The 12,235-nt window shown below is 30.5% G+C and overlaps 1 protein-coding gene across 4 annotated transcripts in view; it reads right to left on the bottom strand.

The window, feature by feature from the left end:
* Positions 1-12,235, bottom strand: part of LOC141534887 (uncharacterized) — a 132,356-nt gene that overhangs the window by 85,885 nt on the left and 34,236 nt on the right. The window contains exon 2 of one of the 4 annotated variants that reach the window (XM_074254499.1): positions 5,734-5,771. The exons of 2 other annotated variants lie outside the window; for them this stretch is intronic. The gene's annotated coding sequence lies outside the window, so the exon portion shown is untranslated. Of the gene's footprint in view, positions 1-5,733; positions 6,321-12,235 lie in introns of those variants that run through there. One more of the 4 variants, XM_074254500.1, reaches the window with a different exon arrangement.

The raw sequence follows: 12,235 nt of genomic DNA, 5'->3' as shown, positions 1-12,235 counted from the left end.
GTAACGTAGATTTTTCCCAACGGTAGACCTTAAAAAGCAAACTATAATTCACTACGTTACACTTCGTCCATCTCAGCCATCTCTCGATTCTCCAGGAACCCCGACAGGCGCCAGCCGACTTTTATTTCACCGGTACCGGCAACCGGGATACGATAAACTTAAATTTTATGTTCCTAGAAAACCAAGATAGGCCTTGACGGTAACGGAGTACCTCGGTATCGCTCAGTTATGCTGGTTATGGAGAGATGGTTGTGATTCGGTCTCTCAGAGGAAATAATTTCCATACAAAATGGGACTAAACGATAACTAGTAAACAAATCAGTACTCCCAAACTAATACTCAACCTTTTTAATTAGAAAATAAGTTAAATCGATATATAAAATATTGTAGAAGCAGTCTTAAAACGACACGAAACAAAGACAATGGCTCGGGGCCATTGATCTACGGTAACAGCACGCGTGAGGCACTCCAGCTTCAGTACGAGAGACTCACTTGACTCTCAACGTGATGCTCATTCAACAAGAGCTCGCAATCGACTTCCTTTACGATACACATTTCACGCTGCCTAGCAGCGACGGTACGTCCGTCCTTTACGAGGAACTCCACAAGACTCTCTTTTATAATCCGGTCCCAAGCCGGACTTCCACACAAAACAATCCTCACTCGTTGACCACTCTAGTCAGACTGTTTCACAAAACAATCCTTACTTATCTACGACTCAAGCTAGACTGCCTCTCACCGTACCCCTCCTGCATTCATGCCACCTGCTACATATGCTTAACTCACCTGCACGCTACTCTCAGACACGCATAGCCCCACATTCACTTCTATACTCACACAACTAGAGTCCCAGATCTACCAGTGATTCTGTTCCCCTGGAAGCTCAGACAGAACTCACGACTACCCCCGAGCATCCAGCAATCGAGGCCTGTCAACCGCAACCTACCACATGAGACTGCCAAAACTCCCGTATTTCGGGGCGACGACATTTCAGTCGCTCCTCTACAGTAATCACCTCGCTTCAAGAGGCTGAACCTGAGTTCAGTCGTCGATAACTGACTGCGAGACACATTACATCGGTCACTTTCCCGCAGTGCAGCTCGACATCCTTGAGACAACTAACCCACTCACACACACTCACGATAGTCCTTAATACTACACATTATCGAACTCACACAACACAAATTCACAATGTTATTCACGTATACTACTACTGGAACGCTACATAAAATGTAACGTTACAAAACATGTAAAATATTAAAATTCTAAATTGAGAAAATTCAGGCACTTATAGAATAGAAAAATTAATAATAATCAGTCAGCAAAATTTTTTTATCGCGATTTTTGATTAATTTATGCATTAGTTAATTAACAATTTCTTGTAGCTCGTACATCAATATTGCTAGTGAGATAATTGTTAAACTATAAATCTCAAATTTTTTCACTTTGCAGAGCTATTTGTCAATAACCACAGAATAGATTCCCGTCGGTAGAATTAAACAACTGTTAATCCCCTCATTGTTACTAACAATTTACGTTAGTGACAAATTAAAAAGTTAAATAAATCCAATAAAATAATTTTTTATTATTTTCATCATTTATTGTTTAAAAAATTGTTATAAACAAATGTGTTAATTGTTAGTAATTTGAAAAATTTTTTTTGATTTATTATCTCTAATGCAAATTATAATTTTAGAAAAAATTGTTTCTTAAAAAAATTTTTTTGTTGCTTAAAAACGGTTTTATTAATTAATAATTTTTTTTTACCATTGGCATTCAATATTAAGAAACGATTTTTTTTTTTTTAATCATAATTTATGTTTTTCTTTGATAGCTAAAAAAAATCTGATTTGTTTTATAATTTTCATCGTTTATTAAATAAACAATTCGTTATAAACAACTAAATTTATTCGGTTTATTTTTTTTTCTTCCTCTACACTCTGAAACACAAACAACTAACTACTTTTTATTCATAAAAATTATTTATTTGTATATTTTATTGAATTTTAAAAATTATTGCCTTCTTTACTCTATAAGTCTCACCTGATTTTTCATGTTTAAACTAATTATATCTTGTTAACTAAATTCATGACCTTAACTAATTATTTATTTAATTTATATCTTTTATTATAGAAAAAAGTGCTAAAAAAAAATTTTTTTTTGTTTCATGTTTAATTATCTTGTAAGCTAATTGCAATACTTAAAAAAATGTAAAGATTTAATTGTTCTTTATTAATTAAAGAAGAAATAAAGCCTAAAATTCATGATCTTAACTAATTATTTTTTTAATTTATACCTTTTTTTATAAAAAAAAGTGCTGAAAAAAAATTTTTTTTTGTTTTACGTTTAATTATCTTGTAAACGATTTTTTAAATCATAATTTGCATTGAAGATTATGAATCCAGAAAAAAATTTTCAAATTACTAATAATTAACACTTTTGTTTATAACAATTTCTTAAACTGTAACAGCTATGCTTTTCGGTCCAATTGGCCCCTAATCAATTTATAAATAAACTAAAATTTCAACAAAAAACTACAATAATTATTAGGACGCCACCTGGTTTATTATCACGGTTCCTGGAACCGGTCCAGAGCAGAGAAATCTTATCTTAGCGTAGAGAAAGTGGAGGAAGGTGCTGTTGAAAGATAAACATTTAATTAACAATATATCAATATTTATTAACAATAAAAATTAACAAATTAAGCGCTCATTCACACACACTATAATCACTTGAAACTATAGCCTGACTAACGGCTAACTAGAACTGTTGAATTACTCTGCGCATAGACTGCAGTGCGACAGAGATCGTCTAGCCTAACTGACGGCTAATCGGAACCAACTTAAAACTATAGCCTAACTAATGGCTAATCAGGACAAAACTAAACTAACTAAACTTTTTAATCAACCTGCATAGAGACCAATCGTATGCAAGTAATCGTTGATTCGGCTAACAGGAGTAACAGCGCAGTGAACAAACGCAGACCTAGATACCCCTGCAGCTTATTCACACACTGCTACAGAACAACAACCCAGTGACCAAACGTAGACCTAGATGTTCTGCAGCACACTCTCATAACCCGCTCCAGCTACAGCAGTAACAGCCCAGTGATCAAACGTAGACCTCGATACTTTGCAACTCACACATAACCAACACTTATCTTACAAGCTGACTCTACTGAATTGACTTTATTTAAAATTTAATATTTACGACGATTTTTATTAATTTAAATTAGTATCTTAATAAAACAATACTTTCAAATTAATAATTAAATTCCAAAATAATTCTTAACTAATAATTAATTCTCAAATTTCGATTTTGCGATTAAAATTCCTTACTAACTTATTGCCGTGGTCTTAATAATACAACAATAAATATTTAATAACACGAGGTCTTTGTATCTTGTATTAATAGATTAGAATATGATGATAGAGGTCTTAATAATCTGCCAACATAATAATTGTCCTTTCCGGGATTTTAGAAGATTAATTTTGATAGTTAATTTAATCACAATGATAATTTTAATAATCAATTTCAAAATTATTCAAAAGTCAACGACGAAAATAAGTTAATTATAACCGTAATTATTGGTGAAATTTTTTAACATGAAATAACTAAATTCCTGGAATTAATGTCCACACTGTGATTATTAATTTTCAATAATTAGTGTAATTTGAAATTGTCTTAAAATCCATGAACTTAAGTTCAAATTTCGACGAAGCACTTAATTTTGATACTGGAACATTTGGTAGTTTGGTTGTTTTGACCTTGGGTATATCGGACTTACTGCGACGTAAAATTCTACTGACGCTCGATCAAAAATCCATGAGAAAATACTTGTCGTTTATTTCTCAAGCATAAAAATTAATCATCCGTTTTACCTAATTAATTGATTATGAAAATTATAACAACTAATATAACGAATCTCAGATGTTAAATAAATTAAATTGATTAATTTTGGTTAATTAGAATTTCTCGCTAAGAATGTTAAAAGAATTTATCCCTCAAGGTCGACTGAATGACTCTCGGGTATAGATCCCCATGAAAATCACTCAGTTCAGACTAACGAATATTATCAAATTCTGATTAATTAAATAATTGTCGATTAAACAATCAAATTAATAAATTAAAAGGAAGAAATAACCGAGTATTGGGTACACCGCGGTCCACTTTTTTCCCTCAGAGTAATTATTAATACCTTGACGAATAAAATGATGATCTAACTTACTCGTTGAGGATGAAGTCCTAGTTGTAGTTGGCTTCCTTCGTCTCGTCACTACTCCGGAGATCGGTCCTTCTTGATTTCCGTGGCACTCTATCTAGCGATCACACTACTTCTCTCTTTTTTCACTGCACATCTCACCTATAATAACCCAAAACTACCCACTCCTATTCTCTTTTTAGGCTCGCAGATCGAGACGCACCAGTGCGGCGTCGAACAATTATCGACATCCGGCGACTTATCGACTTAGGGTAATTTTACCCTGTTACATAACAATAAATAATAAAAATTACGAAAAATCATTTTTAAATTGCTTATGTTAATAGAAAAACAAATGGAAGTAATTTTCTGAAAAATAAAAAAAATTTTTTTTACAGGATTTATTTAACTTTTTAATTTTTTTTTTTTTTTCAATTAATTTTTAAGTGATGTAAGGAAAAAATTATAGTACTATTAAAAATATTATATTTTTAATGAAAAGAATTTTTAAATAAACACATAGTAAATAGAATAAAATTTTTATCTAGTATTAAATAATACCATCTGGGTTTTAGAAAGACGAGATATACGCATGGACATACTTCGTACCTAAGCCCAGACTGAGAAATATTCGTCATTATAAACACATTTAAAGTAAATACTATATTTGCACACGTAAGAATAGATAACCGTTAACAATCCATTTTAGATATTTTTACCCAGAAAATGAGAGCCATCAACTTTTTCTTTCAAAAAAAAAAAAAATACTTAACAATAATAATCTACGATAAGAATAATAATTTGAAATTTTGTATAACACGTAAAAAACATAAAGTTTACTTAAAGGAACGGAATAAATAATTTGAAATAAATAATTAAATAGAATAATCAATATAATTAAATAATTAAAAACAAAAATGATAAATAATTCGAAACAGTAGTAAAACCAAAATTAATAAACTAAAACCGAAATAATAAAAGATTCAGAATAAATACGTGAATTAATTATAAATAAATACTGCAAATTATTAATTATAGGCAAAGTTACTTATTATAATATTTCAAACAATTTATTATAATAAATCTAAGAGCAGAATTCAACATAAAAGTCTATGTGTATATATGTGTAGGTATAGATGTGTATATACGTAGATGAGAGTACAGCATATTTTCGAATCATCCGGAGATAGGGTAAGAGTCCCGAAAACTCGAGTGTTATTGGGAATGAGTTTCCCCCAACTATCAACTAAGGGACCACCCAACCTTGGACCCGAAAAATTGCTGTATACTGTCGCTCTCGTGTCTAGGACATTCTAGTGTTAATATCGTCCTAAGAAAATTTAAATTAAATACAAAAAAAATAAATATTCAAAAGTAAAGTGCAATACTAAATCAATAGTCAATAATTACACCAATCTACAAATATTAAAATCGTAAATCAAGAATAGAATGTTAATCCAAATCAGTGATAGTGAAACTTATAAAATTAATTGAAAGAGACAAGCCAGGTACGATTTTGAAATATTACTTACTGTGTTAAATGGATTTAGAACTAAACATCGTACATAAACTGTAATTTTTAAACGTTAATTTGATTCTTAAACAATATATGTATTAAATTTAAACTACAAATCTAGTCATTTAAACAAAACCTTTCTTTTTCAATAAATTAAGTCTAAAGAGTTCCCGGTCTATAGGTCTTAATTGACTTGGGCCGAATACTAAATTATTTATTAAAAAGTCCAAATTCTGGACATAACATTTATTTAAAGTCGGTTTTAAAAGCTGTGGTCATATCGCCAACATTAACTGTTGGGAGTGGTACGTTGGGGTCTTTTTGGATTGTGAAAATATTAATCTACGCGGCAAGGGTCGAATATCAACCAAGATGGTTTCTAAGACTAGCTTAAGATTTGAACCCACGCCTGGCCGGTGAGCCAGTTGAGTGCTCTATAAGCCATGGGCTTTATACTGCTCAGCTAACCTCACCGGTTTACTTTTTAATTTGTCACCGACGTAAATTGTTAATAAAAATGTGGGGATTAACAGTTATGTAGTTCTACCGCTGGAAATCCATTCTGTGGTTATTGAAAAATAGCTCTGTGAAGTGAAAATAATTTGAGATTCATAGTTTAACGATTATCTCACTTGCAATATTAATGTACAAGCTACAAGAAATTGTAAATTAACTAATGCATAAATTAATGAAAAATCGCGATGAAAAATTTTGCTGACAGATTATTATTTGTTTTTCTATTCTGTAAGTGCCTGAATTTTTTCAATTTGAAATTTTAATATTTTATATGGTCAAATAATAATTTTTGTTAAAAGGTACCAAGAGGGCGTGGCTTCCGGATACCCGAGCGCCCGTTTTCGGACGTATTTTTAGCCCTCTGTAAAAATTATAAATAATCACCCTATAATACAGGGAGTTGGGACTTTTTTAACTTCCCGCGAGAAAAATCGGGAAGTTATTGTTTTCACCCCGTTTCGCCAAAATCGAGTTTTCAACAGATCTCAACGTTTTTAGGTTTCAGGAAGCTTCCCTGACTACTCCCGCGATGCTGTGTGTGTGTGTGTGTAAACCTCTCATAACTTTTAAACGGCTTGACTGATCAATTCCAAAAACTAATCAGCTCTTAACGTCGTAAAACCAGGTCGATTGCCACCAAACCGGTCAAAATCGGTTAATTCGTTCGTGAGTTATCGTTGACGAAAAAAATCGACAAACAGTGTTATTTTCGGATTACACCGAAATTTCTGGTCTAATCAATTTGTGTTTAAAAGTATATCATAGAATTTAAAAAACTGCGTTGAATGCCGCTAACCGCGTGAAAATCGGTTCATTCATTCAAAAGTTATTGCGGTTTGAAAATTAAAAAAAAAGTGATTTATTAAACTCCTATAAAACTTTTGAGTTCGGAGAGGTCAAAACTACACGAACATTAGATTTTTGAGCTCGAAGAGCTCAAAAACATAATAAGTGCAATTTTGAGCGCTTAATTACGAAAGTAGCGGGAAGTTGCAGGGATGGCCTCCAGGGTCAACCGTTTTCCTAATTTTTTTAGGACATTTTCTCCTCTATTCGAAACTTTCCAGACTTTTCAAACTTTGGATCTTTTTAACACTTTTTGAGATATAAGTAAAAAAGTGAACCCCCTTTTTTTAGTTAATTGTTTATAACTTTTGTAATTTTTGCGAGCGCATCTTAAAATTTTTCAAGACCTTTCTACATGTGATAACAAATCGAATGACACCTCATTCATATTTTTCGGAGTCTACGAAAAAATTTTAACCTCAAAGGCACTTGTTGACTAAACTATTTGTTGACAACAGAATTTGTTATTACAATTTATTTATTTTCACAGTCATTATAGTAACGGTTACCATGGCACTGGTTACCATGGCAACGGTTGATTAGCGTGGGTTGCTGTAGGGAGTAGGGTTGAGTTCTATAATTGATGGTTGCCACTGATGGTTTTTTACATGGGAAGATGAAAATGAATTTTCCCTGAAAAAAAAAGAAGAAAGATAGATAGGGGAGGGAAAAGATTATGGAGCACGGTAGTGGTGGGAAAGAATGAGAGGGACGAGAAGGGAGTAGCATAAGTGATGATAGACGAAAAATTCATTTTGGCTAGGAATTGCATAAAATCCGTTCTTATCTCTCGTCTACGGTAAAAAAGAAGTACCTCTGCCAAATTTTAAATGAATCGGTCAAATAGCTTCGTAGATCTGGCTGATTTAAAAAAATCGATTATTTTTTTTTTCCGAAACTGAAACTCAAATACCTTTGGGAAGGTGTAAAAAAACGCTTTTAAAAACCCGAGCTCTTAATATTAATATTCAAAGGTCACGCATTGCGAATTCCTATTTTCTATTTTAATAACACAGATCAAATTTTTCACACACTTTGGAATTTTTTAACTTTCGAGCGGCTGCTTGGACTACTGAGATAATGGCATGTTCTTGTAGATAATTTGATGCTCTACAAAAAAGGTCTCTTATAAATTTTCGATAATTCTACTCTTTGAAAAGGTATTCAACGTCAAAGATGAATCTAGAAAAAATTAAAGGTTTTTTTCCACTTTTTGGCTGATTTACCAGACTGTTTATAAAATTTTGCATTCAACGATATTTTCTGAAGCATTTTCTTAATTTTGAGAGTGTCTTCAGTCCATTTTATCAATAGCTTTGTTTCAAAATCTTCGATTCAGATAGTTTTTTCATATATAACAATTTTTTTACGGAACTTAAAATACCAATTGAAAAACCTCGATTCTAAAAAATTTTTACAAATGCCTTGAATTGTGATTTCCTGTCATAAAAGTTTTTGAACATATTTTCAAATGATTCAGCTTATCAGTTGCAAGTTCTAGATGGTAATATGGATATTTCATTACAGTCGTATTATTTTTTTGTCATTATATCAGAGTCACCAAGCAAAAATAAAAAAAGCACACGTCAATTCAAAGATATTTGTTGATATCAAGCTACAAAAACATATCTGAATTGATACTGAATTGATAGTCACTTCCAAAACAAAGACTATTTTATTATTAAAGTTTTTTTATTACAACTCGGGAAACGACGACGATGTTTTTGAATCACTTGTAAAACACACTGTAATTTAGAATTTTAATTGAAAAATACAACAATTGCTAAGCAACTGTTGTATTCTTCAATTAAAAAAATACCGCGCTCTGCTGAGTCATTTATCACAGAAAGTTCTTTGAAGAAATATAAATTTTGTTTATAACTTTCATTATAGAACTACAATAAGACGTCTACGTTGAGAAAGTCGTATGGTAAGTCAAACACCTCGAAAAGCGTTAATGAATTTTTCGCGACATATTTACTTAAATCTTTATCTATGAATGATTTTAAGTCAATTTTTTTACGCAACATATCGTTTGTCTGTGATAATTTTCAATTTCTTCTGAGACATTGTTGTCGAATAATACTAGTGCAACTAATTCTTTATCAAAGTACTATAAATGATCACTCAACTTATTTAGTGCTTTTTTTGGAACTAATAAATCAAGTTTCTTGCAAAGAAGTAACAATTTCAACAATTGCAAATCATTATTTGGCGCTTGAATTGCCAACGGAAAAGTAAACCATACTTTGACATATATTAAGATAATAAAAATACAAATATTACGCAAATTATTAATTTCTCGTTTCGAAAGAGAAAATTGGTCTCTAAACATAAAAATTTTCAAGCTATAAACAGCTTTAGCCATCCATCTTACGTGATGCATTGCTTTTGGACATTTCTGGTACTTGGTGTATCCTCTGGAAAACCATCAAGAAAAGTCAGCGATAATTCAAGAAGCTTTTATAGCCATTGCTTGAATGAGTAACCTACTCAAAAAAAGTAAGTGTTAATTGAAATCTTTGAATGCAAATTTATAGCCATTTTTTGTGTGAATTATTGTAATATACCGTTAAAAAATTCTTAATATCATTTTATCACTGCCCAGAATGTGACTACTAGATGTAGGCTAATCAAGATCTGTAAATATAATATTTATTGATCAAATTAAGCCAAAGTAAAATTCTAAGTGAGAAAATATATTTATGCCAAAATACAATAATAAATAATAATTAATTATTTCTATCTATAAAAAGTAAAATAAATAAATCACTATCAACGTCAACATCCATGGTAATTTGATTAATTTCTTCATTTGAAATTGATGTATCAATAAATCCATAACGTATATTAGATATTTGAGCTTGCAAAGATAGTTATCTATTATCATCAAGCTTCCGCACTTGATCTGATTGAGCAATATCAAATAACTTTCCAAGCTTTTCCGTAAAAGATCTCTCTCGTTTTTTCTGTTTAGGAGATTTTTTTCGATGATGACTTTTTTTTTTTATTTTAACCACTCATTAAATAACTTTCAAACTTTTTGTACTGCTTGGATATGCTTGTAAATTGTAAGTCCAGCTTGAAACCATTTCTCTTCAATTTTATTAACAGCGACAGAAGCACTTTATTTAAAAGTTAATTTGTATACATATGTCCTGCTGATAAAAAAAAACCTCACAAAACCTCTTCATTTTTTGGTCATTTTCGCCTAACGATATTTTTTTTAATTTCACCAATCAAGTACTTTTTTGTTATCATTAATTTAAATAAAATTATCAAAAACACAACTATGAACCTACAGAACTGAATTATAAATAATAATAAAAATTCGAGATAAGATTGAGAAAGATAGTTCAGAACAAAGCGGCAGTGACGAGTACTGTAATAACAAATACTTTTTTGGTTATATCGATAAAAAAGAGCACTATTCTTCTAATACAGTACTGATGGTAATGTTTTATTAAATAATGCGACTTGACTTAAATCATGTTAAGAAAAGCGTTTATACAAACTCACCAATCAAATGGACTAAGGATAATCTCAAAGTTACAAATATGCTGCAGAAAATATCGTTAAAAGCAAAATTTTATGAAAAGTTTGGTAAATCAGCCTAAAAGTGGAAAAAAAACCTTTAATTTTTTTAGATTCATCTTTGAAGTTGAACATTTTTTCAAAGAGTAGAATTATCGAAAGTTTATAAGAAACCTTTTTTGTAGAGCATAAATACATACATACATACATACATACATACATACATACATACATACGTACATACATACATACATACATACATACATACATACATACATACATACATACATACATACATACATACGTACGTACGTACATACTTACATACATACATACATACATACTAGGGTGGGTCAAAAAAATCAACTATTTTTTTTTTTACAATTAATACGGAAAAATGGGTTACTAGGCACCTTAAAAAAATTCTCACCAAATATGAACTCTTAATTTTAATAGGAAGATCCTCCGCGTCGCAGTTTTTCATTTTTTTCTCAGTCCAATAGAAAAAAATTCATTCCTCATCATTAATTGGTCGTACAGAAAAAATTTTTTTAAGAATTTTATAGGAAATTTAATGCTCTACAAAAAAGATATCTTATGTTTTTTCCGTAAACCTCACCATTTCACTAATATTGAAGATTTAAGATTGATTATTTTAAGTCAAATGTCACTTTTGTTTATGAATTTTATAACTCGACAAGAAATAGCTATTACTGAATGGGCAATAGAAATTTTTGTAGCAAATTAACTGCTCTATAAAAATGGTATCTTATGTTTTGGCGATTAAATTAATCGTTCGAAAGATATTCATCATCAAACTTTCATGTATATCGATTTTAAGAGTTTTTGATTAAATAATCGAAAAATTTCAATTTAATCTATCAGTTTTGAGAAAATTTCATTTTTGTCTTTAATGTAAGTATTATTTGAATTTTGTTTTCAAAATTTTTATTCAATAATTCCAAACTTTTTATTTTTCATCATTAGAAATCACGATCATGTTGTTTTTTTATAACGTCTTCAAAACATCTTAAAAATTTTTCCACTACAGCTGTATATTGTCCTTGGGAAAATTTCTTCTGTAGAAATTTTTGTTTTGTATTCTATTTACTCTGTTTCCCTTGTGAACTAGCGCCACCTACATTTTTCTTTATAGTTATATTGTTTTTATTTGTTTACATTTTCTACAGCATTTCTAGTGTTTCCACAAGTTATGATCTTGTATAAGTGATAAAACGATTAAATATTTACAAATTTTGCGGTCACTACATAAATTTATATATTTATCGAAAATATGGATAAGGAAATTCATTTGATCGGAAAACCCATGCAAAAAATTTCAGAACGTAAGTTGCCAACAGTGAAAGAGGTTATGAGTGTTTTTTTATCAGCTCAAAGGGTTAAAATGTTCTATCAAACAAAGTGCTAAAAATGCAACTGATCAAGTTATTGAAGTATGGAGAAACAACCAGATTCCGACTAGTGGATCAACTAATGTAATACAAAAATTCTTCGCTATCATAACCGATGGCTGAAATTGCAAAAATCTTTTGTGCGAAAAAAATCATCAGCCCAAAACAAAAATGTAATAATATTTCAGAATGAAATCAAAGCATTATTTG

The sequence above is a fragment of the Cotesia typhae genome, unplaced genomic scaffold (assembly GCF_013202065.1).
Source record: "Cotesia typhae breed Kobodo isofemale line unplaced genomic scaffold, CoteBio_Ctyphae scaffold_13, whole genome shotgun sequence".
NCBI classification, from domain to species: Eukaryota; Metazoa; Arthropoda; class Insecta; order Hymenoptera; family Braconidae; genus Cotesia; species Cotesia typhae.
The sequence above is the reverse complement of the archived record's forward strand: the minus strand, read 5'-3'. Positions and strand labels throughout refer to the sequence as shown.